Source organism: Helianthus annuus, chromosome 9, assembly GCF_002127325.2.
Source record: "Helianthus annuus cultivar XRQ/B chromosome 9, HanXRQr2.0-SUNRISE, whole genome shotgun sequence".
NCBI lineage: Eukaryota > Viridiplantae > Streptophyta > Magnoliopsida > Asterales > Asteraceae > Helianthus > Helianthus annuus.
Window position 1 is genome coordinate 98,158,885 of NC_035441.2, and position 21,390 is coordinate 98,180,274.

The window sequence follows — 21,390 nt, forward strand, 5'->3', positions numbered from 1 at the left end:
TAAAAAAAAAATTTGGGACACCCCTAAATTAATGGACTAGCTCCGCCACTGAATGAGATGGTGGTCCTAGATCCATTGGTATATATTTTTTTTACAGACGAGCGATATGGATTAAAAGAAATTTGTGGTTTAAAAAATATATATTTTTTCCCTAACATAAAAAAACTCGAAATAAAGCTAGATTCCGGTGGATCGGCATGAGATAATGTTCAGCACTTCAAGTGATTTGGATAAGAGAAACAGTTGATTTGTCAGGTGATTAAGGTTGTAATTGGTGGATAAAGGAGTTAGTACTGTACAAGTTGAAATCATGGGATGCTTTATTTAACATCATGGTCACTTGGGTGATATGACTGACGACGACCCCTATATCTAGGGGTGTTCATCGAATCGAATATCGAATTTTTGAATTATTCGAATCGAATTGTTCGAATAATTTTTATTTTTCCTTGAATTCGTATTCGATTCGAATTCGATTAAAATCTATCAAATTCGATTCGAGTTCGTATTCGAATAAAAAAACCCAATTCGTATTCAATTCGTATTCGATTAAAATTTTGAATTCGAATAAATTCGATTTAATTCAGATTTTTTAAAACATGTAAAAAACAATCAAAATGAAACATAAATTTTAAAGCAGCCATAAAACACGATATCACATTAAAAAGTTTCAAATAAAGTACCACAAGTCTAAAATTTAAAACGAAAAGTCGGGAATAATCACTCCACATTACAAGTTAATATTTTTATGTTTATGGGTCATGTAATGGGTTTGATAATGGGTAATTTTAATACTTGGAAACAATTTTGAAAATAATTTATAGTATAGCTTATTAAAAGTTATATATTTATTATATATAAAAATAATAAATAAAAATGTATAATTTTTATTCGAATTTAGAATCGAATCGAATTTGAAATTATAAATTCATATTCGATTCGTATTCGATTTACTTGACTCGAGTTGAATCGAATTCGAATTAGAATTCTTATAATCGAAACGAATTCTTGATAATCGAACCGAATTTCAACGAATTTCGAATTTTTCGAATTCGAAACGAATCCTGAACACCCCTACCTATATCTTACTGTGTACGGGATGGAAGCGGCAAGAGGTGTAGCAAGTCCTTTTGCCGCTCAGGGAACACCGTCGCCGTATTAGTTTGCCGCGCGGGCATGGAGGTAAGCGGGGAGAGTTCACCGCTTGCGGGGACTTGAGGGAGAGGGGTAAGTGGTGGGGCCCAGTATCTTCTCAAACAATCATGTTTTGTTTTTTTAAATGGTTTGTAGAAAACCACCCCCTGTGTTTTTTTGGGAAGATGAGAGAATGAGATGAGTTTTTTTGTTTTTTTTAATGGTTTAGGGAAAACCACCCTGTAATGTTTTTTTGGCAAGAGTAGAGAATGAGATGAGAAATGACATACCATATTATGATTAGTGGGTGAAAGAGCTTTCAATATTTTATTTTTTTATATCTTTTTCACAATGATCTTTAAACGGATATAACTTTTTCATACAGTAATTTTTTTTAAATTACACCAAATTAAAGATGATTAAATTATTTTTAATTTGGTGTAATTTTTTTTCTAAAAATATCGTCTGATGAAAAAGTTATACCCGTTTGAAAATTCTCTATATATATTTTCCATCACAATTTTCAAACAGGTATAACTTTTTCATACGACGATATTTTTTATAAAAAAAATAACACCAAACTAAAGATACTTTTATCATCTTTAATTTGGTATAATTTTTCTAAAAAAATATTAACGTATGAAAAAGTTATACCCGTTTAAAAATCATGGTGAAAACTATATAAAAAATAAAATGTTGAAGCCTCTTTAAAGTATTTACAATACATGTTGAAGCCTCTTTAAACTGTTTACAATGCACGTGGCGCAATGTGGTTGGTTCATTCGAAGAGTCTTTGTAAAGACGTTACAACAGCCTCGATTTCAGTGAGAAGGCTCATGAAGACGTTTCAGTGGGCTAATTTTGCAAATTTGACTAGTGAATGGCTAGTTTCATGATTTTCCTTGTATCTTATTCCCAAATCCTTTTATACTCTCTCTCTCTCTCTATATATATATATATATATATAGAGAGAGAGAGAGAGATGAGAGATATGTGGATATTAACTCACTTTTCAAATTTAGTTTGAAATTTGGTAAAGAGTAAACTGCCATTTTGGTCCCTGAGGTTTGGGCAGTTTTGCCACTTTAGTCCAAATCTTAAACCTTTACATCTGGGTCCCTGTGGTTTCAGTTTTATTGCCATTTTGGTCCAAAAATGAAATCAGGTCTTGTTTGTCTTATAAAACCATGCTATTTTGTCATTTTCCACAGTGGTGGCCGGCCATTAAATCGAGGCGGAATGGGAGTGGTGTGGTGTATTTGAGATGAAAAGGAGAATATGAGACTGAGGGATGGTTGTGGGTGTTCGTTGTCGGCAAGAGATGTCACCGGAGAGACAGAGAGAGATGGGGTGGGGCTGTGGATATGGTGTAGATTAGGGTTTCTTCAAGTGTGAAGAATGCAGAGGAAAGGAGGAGGTGTTGGCTAGCATTTATTTATAGAGTAAACTGCAATTTTACCCCCTGGGGTTTAGGCCAATTGACACTCTGACCCCCTCTAATAAAATAATTGCAATCCCCCCCTAACGTTGTTGTTATGTCGCACATTTACCCCCCGGCGTCAGTCAACGGTAGTTTGACTATTATAGGTAAGGGTATTTTGGTAATCTTACCCCATATTTATTATTATTATAATATATAAAAACTACCTACACATCTCTCTCATGTCTCTCTGTCATCCACCACAATAATCACCACCGGGCACCACCACTGCCACCGTCATTCACCACCACAACCACCACAACTGCCGCCGCAGTATGGATCCCTTCACCCCTCTTGAATATGGTCTGTTTCAACTTACTCCTACCAGAACAAGGTACTGATTTCTATCTTGTTTCAAGATCTTCTTCCCTTTGGTTTAAATTCAGTTGCTCTAAGTTGGGTCTCTTTTTTTTTTTTTTTGCTGAAAGGTTGTTAAAAGATTGATTTTTTTGGTCTGATTTCAGTTATTATGAGTTGGGTTTGTTCTATGTTGTTAAGATTCTTGAAAAAAAATGATATTTTGATTTGATTTCAGTTATGCTGAATTGGGTTTTCTTTGTTCTTGTTGAAATTCTAAAAAAATATCTTTTGGTCTGATTTAAGTTAATATGAGTTGGGTTTTTTCTCTGTTGTCAAGATTTTTGATAAAGTTGGATCTTTTGATTTGATTTCAGTTATAATGAATAGGGTTTTCTTTGTTCTTGTTGAAATTCTTAAAGGATTGATCTTTTGCTCTGATTTCAGTTATTATGAGTTGGGTTTGTTCTGGGTTGTCAAGATTCTTGATAAAATTGATCTTTTAATTTGATTTTGGTTATGCTGAAATAGGGTTTTCTTTGTTCTTGTTTAAGATCCTAAAAAGCATGTTCTCATATTATTGGAATTGATTATAATCTGAGTGTTTAATTGGCGAGTACAACAATTGTACTCAGATGTTGTGCACATGATGGTGTTTAATTGGTGGTTTACTTATAACCAGGTGGGTGGTGGAGGCTGATGGTGGTGGAGGTGGGGGTGGCGGCTGATGGTGGTGGGGGTAAGGTTTGCAAGAACTGTTTAACACCGGGGGGTAATATTGCTGAGTACAACAAACCATAGGGGGTAATAAGAAAGGACAATTTAGTCATTTTACACCAGGGGGGTAATATTACAGAGTAGAACAAACTATAGGGGGTAATAAGAAAGGGCAATATAGTCATTTCACTTTCCAGTTAATAGATCTGTTAACTTATTTGACGCCAGGGGGTAGTATTGCGACATAACAACAACGTTGGGGGGAGGGGGGAATTGCAATTATTTCGTTAGAGGGGGTCAGAGTGCCAATTGGCCTAAACCCCAGGGGGTAAAATTGCAGTTTACTCTTATTTATAAAAATGAAATGACCATTTTGCTCTGATGAAAAGGACAAAATAGCATGGTTTTATAAGGCAAACAAGACCTAATTTGTTTTTGGACCAAAATAGCAATAAAACTGAAACCACAGGGACCCAAATGTAAAAGGTTTGAGATTTGGACTAAAGTGGCAAAACTGCCCAAACCTCAGAGACCAAAATGGCAGTTTACTCTTTGGTAAATTCTCATTGTCAATGTATGACGGTATGTTTACTCAATAGACTAATATTTTCGTTGCCATACATTTTTTGCGTTACAATTTATTTTCATGGTATGTTTTTTTTTAAGTTCGTAAATTTCATTCATACTTGACGAGTTACATCAAAACAGAAGGTAGATGGGCAACAAGTTGCGCCACCACCCCTTTCTGTTTATAAAATACTGTTAATTTTTGAATTTTTTTTGTTCTTAAAGTAAAAGTCATTTTAGTTAGGAGGCAACTATACATAGTTTATATACAATAAACTACTATAAACGCTTGAATCTTGTGTTGTTTATCGCTAATTATTAATGTTTACAAACGGTTAAAGCCGAAGCAAATCTACTAGTTCACCCGGTTTATAGTTATATGGTTAGGCTAACAGTATACGATTTAAGAAAACGGTTCTAACGTTCCAGGTCAGGTTGTGGTTTGGAATTGGCTAAGCTGATCACAAAAAAATGTCCATGCACAAAATTAAAATTCATTTGGATACACATGCCACGATAAAGATCAAATATTACAATCAAAGTCAAAGATTAGACTAAAAGAATACACGACTGTTAGCGGCTCATACTAAGAATAAAGGTTAGGTGTCATGTACCCCATCAACACTTATGAGTTTTGACAAAAATGTGACCTAAGTGATTCGTACAATAAAGATTTAGAGGATGTTTGGAAACTTATGAATGGTTTATTGCTGAATCAGAGGTCTGAACCATTAAGAGCCAACATAATGTTTAACCATTCAGAGGTAAATATCTGACCAATTCAGATTAGAGGTTTTAACCATCCAGACTCAGTATAATGCTTAATTATTCAGAGGCAAAAACCATTTAGACATCTGCCTGCAAAACAAACAGTCTGAACCATTAAGTGCTAAAACAGTAAAATGCCTAGACCATTAAAAGCGTATTAAAAGGTAAACAAACAGCCCCTTAGATAATATGACTCCAAAGAAGTTGTGTGAATAGTTAAAGATAAAATATCAGTTCAAGTGAAGATGACAATTACAAGAGACATAGACAGAGAATCAAATTAAGGAAAAGCATTACTAGAAAAGAAGATAATCGTGGGAGAACTTGTGGTGCGCGAAAACCAGTATTCCTAGTTTGCGTTAGGGGATTATTTTGAAACCGGATTTAGCGACTGGAATTGCAGCATTTGTTACTAGCTTCTTTGCGATCGCCATTGTTTGCAACCTCCCTGTTTTGGGAAATATGCTTAACTTTTCGTATCTCAAATATTGTTAATAGCTGATTGATCTTCTTCAACATGTTAAAGGGATTTTTTTCATCAACTGTTAAGGCTATGTGTAATGGATTCACTCGTTTTCACTGTCACATCACTATACCACTCTCTCTCACTTGTTTTCATTGCACAGTGTAATAGTTTCACTGTCCATCTTCCATTAAAATAACATTTAAATTAAATAAAATAAAAATTAAAAGAGATATTGGGGTAATGTGTCAAAAATTAATTCGGTGAATAAAAAGTGACTGCAACTTGGATGTTTTTTATTGGTCCTTCCAAATTAATTCACCTTCGTCACATCATTACCTTTCTCCTTTGGAGTGTGAATTGCATCACGACTGCATTCACCAAAGCTTCACTAACGCCTCTTGAAGTGATGTACGGGACATGAATAAGGGTTAAAAATGCAAGGTGACATGAGGCGTGACTCCGTTACACTTACCCTACCCAAATGTTCATTATCAAAGCTACAAAAAAGTTCCTAGAAAATATATAGGTTTTAGAGATCATTGTAAGAGTACGTACATGATCTGTCCTAGGGTGGTCTTGATTTGTTTTTATTAGTCTCTTAAATATTAAAAGAATGAAATAACAAAAAAAAACTTGAGTAATTGTATTAATAATCTCTTAAATACTAAAAGAACTTTGTAATTATCAAAAACAGCCCCTAAGGTATATAATGATCTAATCACCCTTACACTTAACTGCAAAAAAAGTAACCAAGTTAGTGTCAGGGGCCAAAACCGTTATAAAATGCAACATCGGTGTCTGATATGTTAAAAGATTCATTTTTAGGCTGAAATAGTTAAACTGGTTAAACCACTGGGCCAAAACAATAATTTACTCTAATTCCAAACTTATAATATTGTGTCAATCACTGTGCTGTTTTTTCTACAAAATATGGTTTGTTTTGTAAAGATTTATATTTATCAATATATTGTCTAAAAATTAATATTGTATGTTTTCTTATTAACATGAAGAAAAGTGTTTGCATCTCTGGTATGAATCTACACAAAACTAAGACAATTGTTTTTTTCCCCGACCAACACACCCTCCCTGGGGTAATGGTGTTGATGTCTGACAAAGTTAGAATTTTAAAACAGTTCTTCTGGTTTTTACCGTTGGAAAGAGTTTATAACGGTTGTATAGCCGTTTTCTATTACCGTTGGGGGGTCAAATTTGACAAGTTTGAGTTATTTTTTGTACGTTTTCAACCTTAAAGCTCCCTTAAGCTAGTATAAATAGGTTGAGGGTGTTTTGATCGAATCACAACAATAAAAAACGATAAAAAACGCTCATGTTCTCAGTTATGTTCAAAAAATTCTTAAATGGCTTCATCAAGTGCTTAGTCTTCGGTTGGTTAGGAGGCAACTTCAACCCTATGTACACCAAGTAGTTGCCATCAAATAATAGTTGACTTCTAGTGAAGTTTCAAGAAATTGAGGCGACGAATAAAATTGAGGAGACCTTTATTAAAGAACTTGCGGCGGCGAACATTAAAGAAATCGAGGAGGCGAAGATTGAAGAAATCAAGGCGTCAATGTAAAAAAATAAATTTGTAATAGAGTTTAAAAACTTGTTTAGTTTTCCATTGTATTTGAGATTTTAAGTTATTTGTTGTTTAGTTTGTGTTTTTTTTTTCAATTCATTGGTTAAATTAAAAAAAACTGTATATTTTATTTGAATCATGGAAAAATCTGATTATGTAGAGATTCTATATTTACATCTCCAAAATTTGGAGATTGTGACTTAGGTATTTCAATTTGTATCTCAAGGATGGAACTAAGAAAAAGAAACAATAAATCTATACTATATAATAAAAGAAATCATTTAAAGAACACTTATCATCATATTAGGTCATTTATCTTTTGATTTTTCTGTCAATCTCTTATGGATAATTATTATTTAGTTTAATCTCTTGTAATTAATTATAGATAATTTTCCTACTAAATAATATATTATTTAGTTTAGTCTTTTATGGATAATTATTATTTAGTTTAATCTCTTCTAATTAAGTACTAGTAGGGAACCCGCGCGTTGCGGCGGAGTCATAAATTTGCAATGGTATTCTGATTTTCCGTTTGTTTATTAGTAATAATAATCCGCACACGTTGCGACGGATCAAGCCTAGTTAACAACACACATGGATTTATATCATAATTACAAAACATCATGGTTGCTACATGTATAATTACAAAAGATTCGTAATTGATATTCATCCTAAGATTTATTAAAATACTTGTATATTTATTAAAATAAAGGTAAGGGTAATAGCACATAGATATAGTGCTTGAGGCAGATTAGATAATAGTACAGAAGTACTTGTATATTTTAATTAATATATCAATTCAATTATTCATTATGTAATTCAGAAATGGAAACATATATATATGTATGGCCGTTATCTTCATGTGAATATTAAGAGGTTGATGTGTGATCGTCAGTTTTTTCAAAATTTAGATGACCCATATTTATTCTCACTTTTACAAATAGCATGGTTTACCCATAGATAAACAGACCAGAAGAATGCCACAATTTCATATATGATATACCTAATGTCTCACCATCAAATCACAAAATATATTAACATCATATAACAGAAGATCATATATCATTCGAGACGATGGAACAAAAATCAATGTAAAAACCTAGTATAATAATATCTTCATTTTACAAGAGTTATGCATCCATTGCGTCTGAACGACTTACCACCAAGGCTTTCATAGGTTGTCCAGGCGTCTGATCATGTAGTTACGCACAACAATCATACATTTGTGTTATGTTTGGTATGATGGTTGGTTTAATATAATGCGAGTCGCTCCGAAGCATTTTGGTTCCAAACGCTTTACGCATGTGAGAAGCGCGAGGCGTTGCTTCACCTACCTAGCGCTTCGGGTTTAAAGTGTCTTCTCAAAACGCTTCAGTTAAATAACGATTCTGGGAAAAAATTAGCGTTTTTCCTAACGCCTCGGGCACTTCATGCTTCAAGCTCGCCTTTCCAAACCAAGGTATTATAGCTTGACACGGGCTGGAAAACAAGATCACAAATGCAGCAGTTGCAATAAAAAAAATCAAAGTTAACAGGCTTTGCAATAAAAAAAAACCAAAGTTAACAAGCTAATGAGGATCACCGGCAATAATAAAAAAATATCAAAGTTAACAGGCTAATGAGCATCACCTGTAGTTAAACAATAATATTCTTCACTAACATTGTGTTTGCATCCAGTAGTTAAACAATAATCAACAAGAATAAAAAGTTACCAGACATAATTTCTATTGTATTAAATGAACAGAAGTTAGAGCTTTGGATTATGCATTAAACAAACATGGCTAGATTACATAATAACTATGATCATTAACTTACTTGAAATTCCAATGCCTTCTTAAGTTCTACCAAAACTTCTTTTGTTGTCGGTCTTTTTTCTCGTTCAAGATGTAGGCATTGGTAGGCAATCTCTTTGTAACTTGTCACCGCACATAAAGGAAAAGTGAAGTGCCGTTTCAATAGCATAAAAACAAACCTGTAAGAGGGCTGCAATAGTACCAATGGAGCCAAATCTCGAAACAGCTCTCTCTTCTACAGAAGAAACAAATACACCAAAAATCAGTTATGCACACCGGAATAACTGCAACAATAGCACCAAAACAATCCCAACCAATGGAACTAAATCACGTTTATAGTTATAAACCCTGACTTTTGACTACCATATCACCATCAATTTAGTAAATCAGGTTAAGTCTGCCATTACACGAATATAAACATCCAATTCTCTTATAATCATCCTAATCAAAGAGAAGCAAAGTCTCTCCAATATGATCTTATACAATATTCTCTTAAGAAAAACACATGAATAAAATAATTGAACTCGTAATTGATCAAATTTGCATACGCATACGTCAAAACTCACAGATAATTTAACTCCGCATTAACTTCGACAACCCAAATTCAAAAATAATCACCTGATCAAGTGCAATCGTACGATCTTTACCCACCAGCTCAACCGCCGTTTACTAAATTAGACCGGCAATTCACAAAATCATATATGTATGTACATGTAATTTCTAATATAACGTTTAATCAGACACTACTTTGACGAAACTAAAGCAATCTATGTAAGAACATCCAAGCCTTTTTGTGGGCCCCATAGGTCGGGATGTTTACCAAACTTGTTAAGCTTCTTTATAAGTGCAGCTGGGTCTGCATTGCCTGGACACTATGTATGAGTCTGTGGCATTTACTTACTCAAGATCTATGCTTGTTTTATACACCCCTGTTCAGTTGTTACTACTCATGATCAATACACTGGAAATCAACCAAATACAGCAAGGTAATAGATGATCTAAACATTGTCTTTAAGAAACATAATCATAAAAAAATAGAAATCCATAAGAACATACCTCAATTTCGAAATCGAGATCTTCAGACCAGCGCTTGTATTATAGAATAACAAACAGTTTATACACCCTAAAGGCATACAACCACCATCTCTGTTCATAATAGAAAGAACCAGCGCTTGTATTATAGATAAAATCCACACACATCAAAATTGTAAATTTTGAAGAGAAAGAACCCTAATTTTTGACTTTAAAAATAGATACAGCAAGAGAGGTACCAAAGATATGTGAGATGAAATTGAAGCCTTTGAACACCCATTTGATTTTGGTTCCCAGGTCATGAATTGAAAATGTCGAAATGACAGGCGGTTTATACAAAACAACCTCATCAATCGACGCCCGCTCACATCGCCCCTTTCTTGCAAGAATAAAAACAACCGGCAATAATAAAAGCAAACATATGAAACACTTTTACCATTTGGGCACCCATAAAGTATGCATAATTTAAACGGTTTAGAAACTTTTGAACTATATGAACCTCTGAACCTCTGACCGCCATTGCTTTGATCAAGTCATTTCGACATTTTCAATTCCTGGAATCCGACGTTTCGGGTAGTGGTTTGAATCCTGGCCAAAGCAACCGCATCATTTCAGTTTGGATTAGAAAAGATAGATTGAGTAGGAAGATGAGAAATGAACTGTGTAACCACCACCATCGCACTTATTGCCATAAAGAGAGAAAATGAAGAGGTGGCTATAATGATAAAGCCAAATCTCTATTGTAATGGCTTCAAATGTCTTGTAAATGTTGCTTTAAAACTTGTATTTGTGGTAAAATAAGGGTAGAAAAGGAAGAAAAATGTAAAAATATAGGAATTTGTTCTAGCTTTTGGTATGCCATCTTAAAAAAAAGATGAAAATTACATTTTTAGACATAGGAAATGCTTATATATAGTATATAGAAGATAAAGAACTCTCTTAATAAATATTATTTAGTTTAATCTCTTCTACTTAATTATAGATAATTATTATTTAGTTTAAGTTTAATGTATACTTCTCATTTATGATATCATTTATTTGATTTTCTATATCATATTATCTTCATTGTTTATATTACCTAATGTGTCATATAACAACTACTATTTTTTAGTTTTCTTTTACTCAAATTATTACTTTTTACTATTTTTAGTTTCCTTTTACCCAAATTATTACTTTTTTTATAGACACCTACATTTTATTTGTAATATACAAATTTACTCTTACTCTTTTCATTGATGTAATTATCTCTAATACACTTTAAACTTTTACCAGAGTATATATAATACTAGACATAAAATCGAAAAACATTTTGAATGACATCAATAACTTAAAACATAATATAATTATATGTATAATATGCACTTTTTAATAAAATAATACCAAACAAAATCACAAATATCAAATCATCCATTTTACTAACAATAACAAAGTCTTAGTTTTTTTAAATAATTCAAAAAAATATATAACTAAAAATATATGAAATTATAATACAGTTAACCGATTTATCATCATACAACATCTCAACTATTCAATTATATTTTATTTATATCTTATATTAACTAAAGAAATAAAAATTAATATTAAATCTTATCCTACTTTAAATGTCGAATAAAATACTTCTATTTTTCTAATAAAATTTTATCCTTAAATTTAGATTGTTAATTTTTGATATTTTTAAATAATCAAATTATTTATGACCAAAACCAAACTTTGTATTAATATATTATTTATTTTTGTTTCCATTATTAAAAAAAATTATATCAATTTATTACATAATTTTTAAACAAATTGTATGTAACTTTCAATTTTACTATATATATAATTAGATTTATTATGGGTTTTTTAAATATAATTTATATATTATCACTCAAATGGCTGCTTATTTGATTCTTGAATAATATGTTTGGCCACTGTATCTTCTTTTCAATAATCATCTCCGCAATCACCATATCTATCGCGTACCGAGTATATGTATTAGTTTTTTTAAATATAATTTCTTATTATTTGGTATATAAAATTATATTTATTTAACCCGTGTAATACACGGGGGGTCCTTAAAGATACAACTTTTTTTTTGTTATTTGGTAAATAATATTATATTTATTCAATCCGTGTAATACACATCATTTTAAAGATATAACTTTTTTATTATTTGGAATATAAAATTACATTTATTTACATTTTTTTAACCCGTGCAATAAAGAAGGTTTTTAAAGATATATTGTTTTATTATTTAGTATATAAAATTGATTTGTTAGGGTTATAACCTACTAAAGAATATAGAGATAAATTACGAGATGCGTGATGTTAAGCAAAATTTGAAGAAACCTATGATTCTGTTAGAGACTGAGATATAGATTCCAATATGTTACAGTATTCTAGATTGATATTTGTGGGTTTAGTGATTATCACTTATGCAGCCCAAATTCCTATACAGGGCCATCGAAATTTAGAACCTTGAACAACTAGAGCTGGCCCACCAAAATTTAGCCCATGTAGTCATGTATGAGTTTTCTGATTAATTATCGGGCATGTAAACATGTTCCATACTCCGGTAATTTTTGGTTTATGGAAACTCTAATCATGTAAATATTACTAAGACCATCCATAGTGGGAACCAAATTGGCGCATCGCCCCCGGGACGCAGGGCTTTTTTCCCTCATTCATGCCCAAACACGTTGGCGCATCGCCCCCGGGACGCAGGGCTGTTCCAACGTTTTTGTAGACCCTAAGCGGACTACGAAGTGAAGGCCCTTTTGCAAAACATATAGAGATTAATAGAAATATTTAGCTGCTAAATTTAACCTACGTTTAGTAATTAGCCCTAATTTTACCCATAAATTCTCCTCCAATCCCGACAAACCCAACGCCAAGAGTGATTACCATTAGTGATAACCGATAACCTAGAAAATCGAAAGAGCAGGTTGCGATTGGAGGTCGAGTGGTAGATGGTTGCTACAGACTGCAGTTATGTCTGTGGTTTAATTTCGAATCTGGGTCTTGAATGTGGACCTTTTTTCCTAAACAATTTTTATCTATCTAACTTTATTAAGAAAACATGGTTTAGTTTTGATTTATTTGAGTCTGATACATATACAATATATAAAACTTTACTAAAAATTGGAGGCCTTTGATTTTTGGTGGCCCTAGGCCCGTGCCTAGATTGGTAAGCCTAACGGGCCGGCCTGCCGGGACGTGATCTTCTTGTTTTTGTTCAAGGCGTGCTTTTTAAAACACCCTAACTCAATTCAAAGGACCAATAGAATATTTTGCTTTTGTTTTTGTTTTATTTTTTTAAAAAATAATAATAATTGGGTAATAATTGCAGGGGTAATATTGGGCATTATACCACGACACCTATTTTAAACTAATACCCCGTAATGCTCCATTGCTGACTGGACTGCCACGTGTCGCTTCATGCCCAAGAGAGGGACATTAGTTTCAAGCCCCACTACACATGGTCTAACTTTGACTTAAACTAACTACTTTTTTTAACAGTGATTACACTAAATCTGTATTTGGCGGGGCTCGAACCCTTAACCTAAAGGGAAACAACACCTTTAACTCCAATGACTTTGTAAATTGGACCCAACCCCAACCCACTTAAACTAGCTGCTATTCTTATGTTTTTAAAATATCAAGATTAATTCACCAAAACAATATTCTTCTATTTTTCTAAAATTTCATATCTGATCTTTACCGTTTACTACAACTATAGCCAATAGATTTGATTCGGTGTATCGTTTTGTTCATTTGCTTGCATCTTCTCGATTAACAACCTATCGTAAACTTGCATTGTATGGCCTAACGTCACTGTCTTGATTTATTTGCTACTTCCTAGCGTGTATCTTAATTTCTTATTCTAATTGCTATAAGTCTGTTATCTAAATAAAAAGTAATTCTAAAAGAAAAAGAAAAAAAGACCGTGTATTTTTTTTTCTGAACATTTGGTTTTGGATTTTAGAACTTAAGTAATAACTAGAAACATAAAACGTACAAAATAATAACTTAGTCGATCTAGGACCCGCCCGTTGCGGGGAAGTTTTCAAAAGGGAAAAAATGAACGCGTTGCGACGGGTCTGTCAAATATGAAAAATATAGCAAAAACGTTGAACCTCACATGCACGCTACGACATGTTAACTCGCAAAATTTAGAACGAAACGTAAAACGAAAAACTTGCGAAAGATAAAAAGCATGGGGGACCAAAGTTGTAAATAATAAAGTGTTGTGTTAAATGATAAAAGATGAAAAAGTTTGAGTTAAAAGTAAAAATTTCAAATGGGTTAAAATGTAAAAGAAAAAACTTGAAGGTTGAAAGTGAAAAAGCAAGGTTTTTTTTTTTTTTTTTTTTGAAAAAGTCCCCAAGCATTGGGTACAAGTTATAATGCACAAAAAACTTGGTAATTTATATATGAAATAATTGTTATTTGTATTTTTATTTTGACGTTTTTAGAAAGATTGAAGGAATATATGGGTAAGTGTGTAGGCCAGGATCTAAAAAAATGTTAAAATAAGTTAATTGTTTTAGAACATGGGATACTCTTAGGCATATCCTGTTTAATTAACACACCCCTAATTTGTTTAAACGACTACCGTAGTTTTAAAATTGTAGAGCATTGTTGCCTTATTTCGGTCAGACTGTCTTAACCAGGTTCACGTTAGCTTTAGAGTTTGGATTGGGCGTTCCCTCGGGAAATCATACCGTCGACTGTCACTTGACAGTCGTTGTGCCACCACAAGAGCAGAACTCTCTGGCATAACACACGGTGGGACGAAAACCCGGGTGGGCTCAGAATAGAGCATGGCACCTCTGCAAGGAGGTTAGACTCTATCCATCATTGCCTAATCCACCAAAGTGACACAAGTTGGGATTGAACTTGAGTCTCCATTGGGGAATCCAAGCCTCTCAACCTCTAGGCTATATCTATATAGAGAGAAAGTATAATGTACTTCAAGCCTTAACGTACATTAACGTACTTCACGAAATATATAACATGCGTAATTATTTTTTTGACCAAAATAACGTGTGTGATTTTGGATCCCATGCGTGATTATGTGGTCCCATGCGTGATTATGTGGTCCCATGCGTGATTATATGTTCCATGCGTGATTATACCCCTGATCCAACGGTTACCATTGTCTCCTACGTGAAGTATGATAAGCCATGAAGTATGTTAACCTTTCTCTCTCTCTCTCTATATATATATATATATAGTGGAGGGTTCAAATAAGAAGAAATTCTTTGTAAGAAGAAAGAAGAAGAAATTTCAATCAATAGGAATGCTTCATTAGACTTCATTTAATATTTTTACTTAATGTAACTATAAGGGTATATTAGTAAATTTACATACATCATTAATTGGTAGTTTCATCTTTAATAACTAACTATATTAAATTTGTAACTTATTTTTAAGATATATATTTTTCACAAAAAATAAAAATAAAAATTCATTTATAGCGTAGAATAAATACGAGGCGTGTAGGATAAATTACGAGTTGTGTAGGATAAATTTCAATATGTGTATGATAAATTTCAAAATGTGTAGGATAACTTTTGATGTGTGTAGGCAAAAATATTTAGTGTGGAGGATTATAGTCTTAATGAATAATTAATTAGTCAAACATAATAATAAATGAGATGAGAAAAAAACTATTTAATGTTTTACAATTGTACCCTTTTATTCTTTTTCTTCTCAATAAAATTTTCTTCTCAAATAAACCTTCCCCTATGTATGTATGTATGTATGTATGTATGTATGTATGTATGTATGTATGTATGTATGTATGTATGTATGTATGTATGTATGTATGTATGTATGTATGTATGTATGTATGTATGTATGTATGTATGTATGTATGTATGTATGTATGTATGTATGTATGTATGTATGTATGTATGTATGTATGTATGTATGTATGTATGTATGTATGTATGTATGTATGTATGTATGTATGTATGTATGTATGTATGTATGTATGTATGTATGTATGTATGTATGTATGTATGTATGTATGTATGTATGTATGTATGTATGTATGTATGTATGTATGTATGTATGTATGTATGTATGTATGTATGTATGTATGTATGTATGTATGTATGTATGTATGTATGTATGTATGTATGTATGTATGTATGTTGTATGTATGTATGTATGTATGTATGTATGTATGTATGTATGTATGTATGTATTGTATGTATGTATGTATGTATGTATGTATGTGTATGTGTATGTGTATGTGTGTGTGTGTGTATGTATGTATGCATGCATGCATGCATGCATGCATGCATGTATGTATGTATGTATCGGAGTTTGTTCGAATATAGGGGGTAGGATTTAGGGAAAACGCATAAAAGTGTGAAAACGGTTAGAACGCCCCTCATCCGTTGGATCAAAACAATCTATGTAGTAGAATGGCGCGGTGGTGTTTTCGTAAATAACATTAACTTTACTACTTAGACATGCTTCATTAAGGGTAAAAAGGTCTTTTTACTGCTCTAATTCAAAACGCCAGACTAATGAGCAAAGCGCCATTAAAAAATTCCCGCCTTAACCTACGTTCTATACACATTGGTCACTTCCAGATTAAACGACTAAAATGGTGAAAATGACTTATCAACACGGGGTGGATTATTCATTGACGATGGATGAAGTGCTGAATACAGATAGACTACACCTTCTTGAAAAACTCTGTGATTTAACACCTTCGAACGATACAAGATCCAAGGTTGTGATAATATTTAAATATAGGATGCAACAAATACGAAACGAGATTATGGCGTTATACGCCAATGCACAAGATGATGATTAGTCTGAAGAAAGTGATGAACAAAGCGATGGGTACAACTCTGATGTAATACCATCCATAGAAGACTATTAGTTTTAGTTTGATTTCGTCTTAGTTGAAATATTTTTATTATTAATGAATTATATTGAATTTAAGAACGCCATGAACGCAAATATATTTACCTTTATAAGATATAAGAGATTAATTCAACTGGTCAGATCAACAAAAACGCAAAAAAACATGTAAAAGTTTGAATTATTAAAGATATATAATGAATTTGGGAATGCCATGCAGGCAAAGATGCTATTAATTGATTTTAATGAATTTGGGAACGGCATAAACGCTAAAATATTTACTATGTAATAGAAAAATGATTAATTCATCGAAGCAGATCTAAAAAAACAATAAAACGCCATGTAGTTATTGTTTCTAACTACACGCAAAAAAAATCCTAAACGCCAAAAATGAAACGGTGTTGTGAGAAACGCATTGGAAAAGAAGATAAAAGGACAAAAAAACCCCCCCCGCCTTGATTATATCGCGCGCCACATGTTCGGCCAGAATCCGTTTTCACACTTTTAGGCGTTTTCTCCTGATCCCGTTTCTATATATATATATATATAAATGTATGATGTAAGTATTGGGAGAAAACCCTCTTAATTGAGAAAACCTAGGAAACTCTAACCTCCCGATATTTTGTTTATTTTGAAAAAAACACACATGTAATATACATCTTTTTAAGAATTTTGAGCAAAAAAATACTAAAAAGCGCCGAGTGGATATTTTTAAAAATATAAACAAATTTTGCACAACGCGACTAGAACACATGTTACACATGAATGTAACGTATGTTACGCAGAAACTTGTTTATTTTTTTTTTTAAATCTGGTCGGCGCATTTTTGATTTTTTTTGCTTAAAACCCTTAAAAACATGTATATTACATGTGTAATTTTTTTTTTCAAAAAAAAAATGTCGGGAGCTTAGAGTTTCCTGGGTTTTCTCAATTAAAAGGGTTTTCTATCTATCCTTTCCTTATATATATATATATATATATACATAAATATAAATATATATATATATCATAATAATTCAAAAACTATCTTAGGCCACTTGGCGTTCATTTAGACTATTAATTGTCACGTGGCAACCTCTTAATCCATTGTTATAATAACTAATTTTATCATTAATTGTCAATTTGATTGAATTTAAAATTTTTGAAGTTGTTAATGGTTTCGACTCTAATTCAAATTCAAACTCCGTAATTAATCATTTTATTATTACAAAATTTGATTTAAAATACGTAAGTGTGTCATTAAGATTAAAAAGATATATAATATTCTATCTTTCATAACTTATCAAATAATTATAATTTTTTTATTAAATCGTATATAGTAGGAAATCATTTCGATTTTAATTTAAATTTAATTTAAGTAATAATAATAATAAGTTTAAACCAAATTTTATTTAACTGAATAAGTTTAAACCAATTTTTATTTAATATGCATAATCATCTCATTAACATTAAAATCAAAATTAGTAATGGAACACTTCTTTCATTTAAAATTTTATGTAAACATTTCTTTCAACACTGTTAAATAATATAATTTATTATAAGAACATTCGTGTAATACACGAGACTTAAACTGGCATACACACACATATATATAGGGGATGGTTCAAATGAAAACCACTTTTATTGCGAAAACTCGAAAACTAACTAAAAAAAGCCTAAAAAACACATCAATTTTTTTTCTACAATTTTTTTATTAAAAATCGCTAGTTTTTATATATATAAAATATTAAAAAAAAACGTTTGTAGTGCACATGTGTAATAATTCACATGTGTAGTACTATTACATATGTGTACTATTACACATGTGCACTACAAATTTTTTTTTTGAAAAAAAGTTTTTTTTATATAATTTAAATAGCGAAAATTGGTATGCAAAAAAAAAATTGGCATGTTTTTAAGCTTTTTTAATTAGTTTTTAAGTTTTCACGATAACTAGTTGTTTTCATTTAAACCTTCCCCTATATATATATATATATATATATATATATATATATATATATATATATATATATATATATAAAATTGAACGGCAAAATTTACTTTTACCCTACTTAACACCATTTATTTAAATAATTATTTTATATTTGAATATGAGAAATCTCCTCCCAAAACATATGCCTTGGCTATCCCAATATATGATATTAGGGATCCAAGAGTTGACCAACTTATGCTAATCTTGACCCATTTCCCAAGAAGGCTAGTTTTTTTTTTTTCACATCAAATATATTAAACCAGAAATCTAGCAAGGAAATGGAATAAGGATAGATGGTATGAAGAGGGGTTCTATTATGCCATATGTGCGTCACGTTAACTAGGAGGCTTTATTGTCTTTTCTCAATAGCTAACTTGGTATGAAATGAAGCTCTCTCTTTCCCATTTTCTATAATAGCCCCCCCCCCCACCCCATATTTAATGCCTCACACACACACACACAAAAGCTCGCTATTACTTTGGCTTACCATCAATACCCCCCCACCCCACAAACTAGCTAGCATGGTATGTTGTGAGGGGCGTTTTTAAAGGAAAAGTTTTTAAGGTGGATGGGCGATAGTGCCCCGTACCTTCTAGCATAAGAACAAAGATACATATGTGAGAACAATAAAACCACAAAAAAGAAAAAAAATCACTACATCTTCCAAACGACAACTATAGCTGTTACAATGAAAGCACAAATGAGAGAGCTGCATGCATCAGGTCGACCAACATAACGATTTCCAGAAAGATGTGTTTCCACTTTAAGAGAAAAGGTTCACTTTGATGTCATCGACTAGTGCTAAAAGATCCGGTTTGGATTTCTCGAAGATCAAATAGTTGCGAGCAAAACATATAGCTCAGAAGTGTGGTATTATCTTACTTTGAGTTGGTTATTTTGTTTATGTTGGTTATTAGCAAAACATATAGCTCAGAAGTGTGGTATTATCTTACTTTGAGTTGGTTATTTTGTTTATGTTGGTTATTAGCAAAACATATAGCTCAGAATTGTGTTTAATTATTTTGATGGTCAATACGATGCCAAGACATGATATTTGTTTAGATATTATTAAATTTGATGTGATTAATTTTTAATCCTTAAAATAATAAAATTATCCATTGTCTTTAATTATTAAATATAAGTTTAATAAAACCCCATTAACTCACACTATAGTAATGACTAGTCAAAGTCAAAATTAGTAGCATGACAAAATCAGATTTCACACACAAATGTTGTCTGCCATAGTGGAAGGTGTATATTACATATGCTTTTATACTCCTCAGTTGCTTGCTTTACCGTTGTCTCTTTTTAATTTTATATATAGTTAAATGTGGTTTCCTATTTTTTCATCTTTAGTCTCTAAATTTCTAAAATTACAGTTATAGTCTTTAACTTTTTAATTTTCGTTCCCGGATAGTCTCTGTGCCTAACATCAGTTAGTTTTCTTAGTTAAGAGGGTGTGAAATGACTAAAATACAATTTCCTTAAAAATGGCAAACACAGGGACTATTCGGACATTTAATAAATAAAAAATAAAAATCTAATTAATAAGTCAAATTTCAAGTGGGCCCCACAACCTACCCCACCCTCACCCTACCCCCTATCATCTTCTTCTTCGACCTACTACCCTCCGGTGAATCTTTAACTGTACCTTCGTCAATCCAGTCCGTAGCAGAAACAGAAGAAAACAAGTCTTTATATTGTAATAACTAGTCAAAAGGCAAGGTGACAATCTTGTAATTAACGAGAAGTCTCATTAAAGCCTTGGCCTATAAATAGGAGTCTTAGTGTTAGACTTTAAGACTTTTGGCATTTGGAGCATTGTTTTAAATAAATGAGAAAGACTTAAAAGTTTACATGTGAATCGCGCTAGGTCAAATCATTTGGGTTTGAACTCAGTTTGTAAGAAGTGGGTCAGGTCGTTTGAATTTGATCCGGGTCATAGCAGTTCGCACAGTTTAACAACTTGTACCTCAGTTCGCACAGAATATTCACCAGTCCGAGTACCAGTCTGATTCAGTTGTTTGATAGTGTTTAAACTGATAAGTGTTTGTTTGTTTGTTTGTATTCAGGTGTGATTAAAAGGTGATGTGATCCGAGAAGTTAGCTTCATGGCTGAAGAGTTCTACAACACGTTCTATAATGCGTTTACGTCCGAGTCTTCCGAAACCTCAACTGTCACACCGAAATCCATTACAAAAGCGATCAATGAAAACATTAATCATGACAACTTTTATGGAACTCATTCAAAACCGCCCAAGCTTGAAAGTATTGAAGACTATACTTGGTGGAATGAGTGTTTCATCAACTGGGCAAAAGCTTACGCGCATGAAAGTTTTCTGTTTCGAATTTAGATATGATAGACCTGTTGATGACAAAGGCGATGAAATCCCACTCAAAAGCTTATCCAAAGATGACAAAAAGGACTTCTCATCTGAACAGAGAATGATTACTTTAATCCAATCATCAATTAGAGATGACATGTTTGCTTTACTTCAACATGACGGGTCATCAAAATCTGTTTGGGAAGCTTTACGGGTTAAAGCTGAGGGGGGTAAACAAATCAAGAAAAACAAATTGCTTTATTAAAGAAAGAATTTGATTTGTTTGATAGCTTGAAAGGTGAATCAGTTCGACAAATGATAGAGAGGTTTTGTCATTTGAAAATTGAACTTGATAGGTTTGGTATTGTTAAAACACGAGAGGAAATAATTGATAAAA

At 32.1% G+C, this 21,390-nt stretch overlaps 1 long non-coding RNA gene across 1 annotated transcript; it reads right to left on the reverse strand.

Moving 5' to 3' along the window:
* Positions 1-8,375: 8,375 nt before the first annotated feature.
* LOC110877957 lies at positions 8,376-10,210 on the reverse strand. Its single transcript, XR_002557442.2, has 4 exons — positions 10,073-10,210; positions 9,858-9,947; positions 8,824-9,036; positions 8,376-8,487 (listed from the first exon to the last, which is right to left on the reverse strand). It is a non-coding gene; the product is annotated as an uncharacterized LOC110877957 (long non-coding RNA).
* Between the last annotated feature and the right edge of the window lie 11,180 nt (positions 10,211-21,390).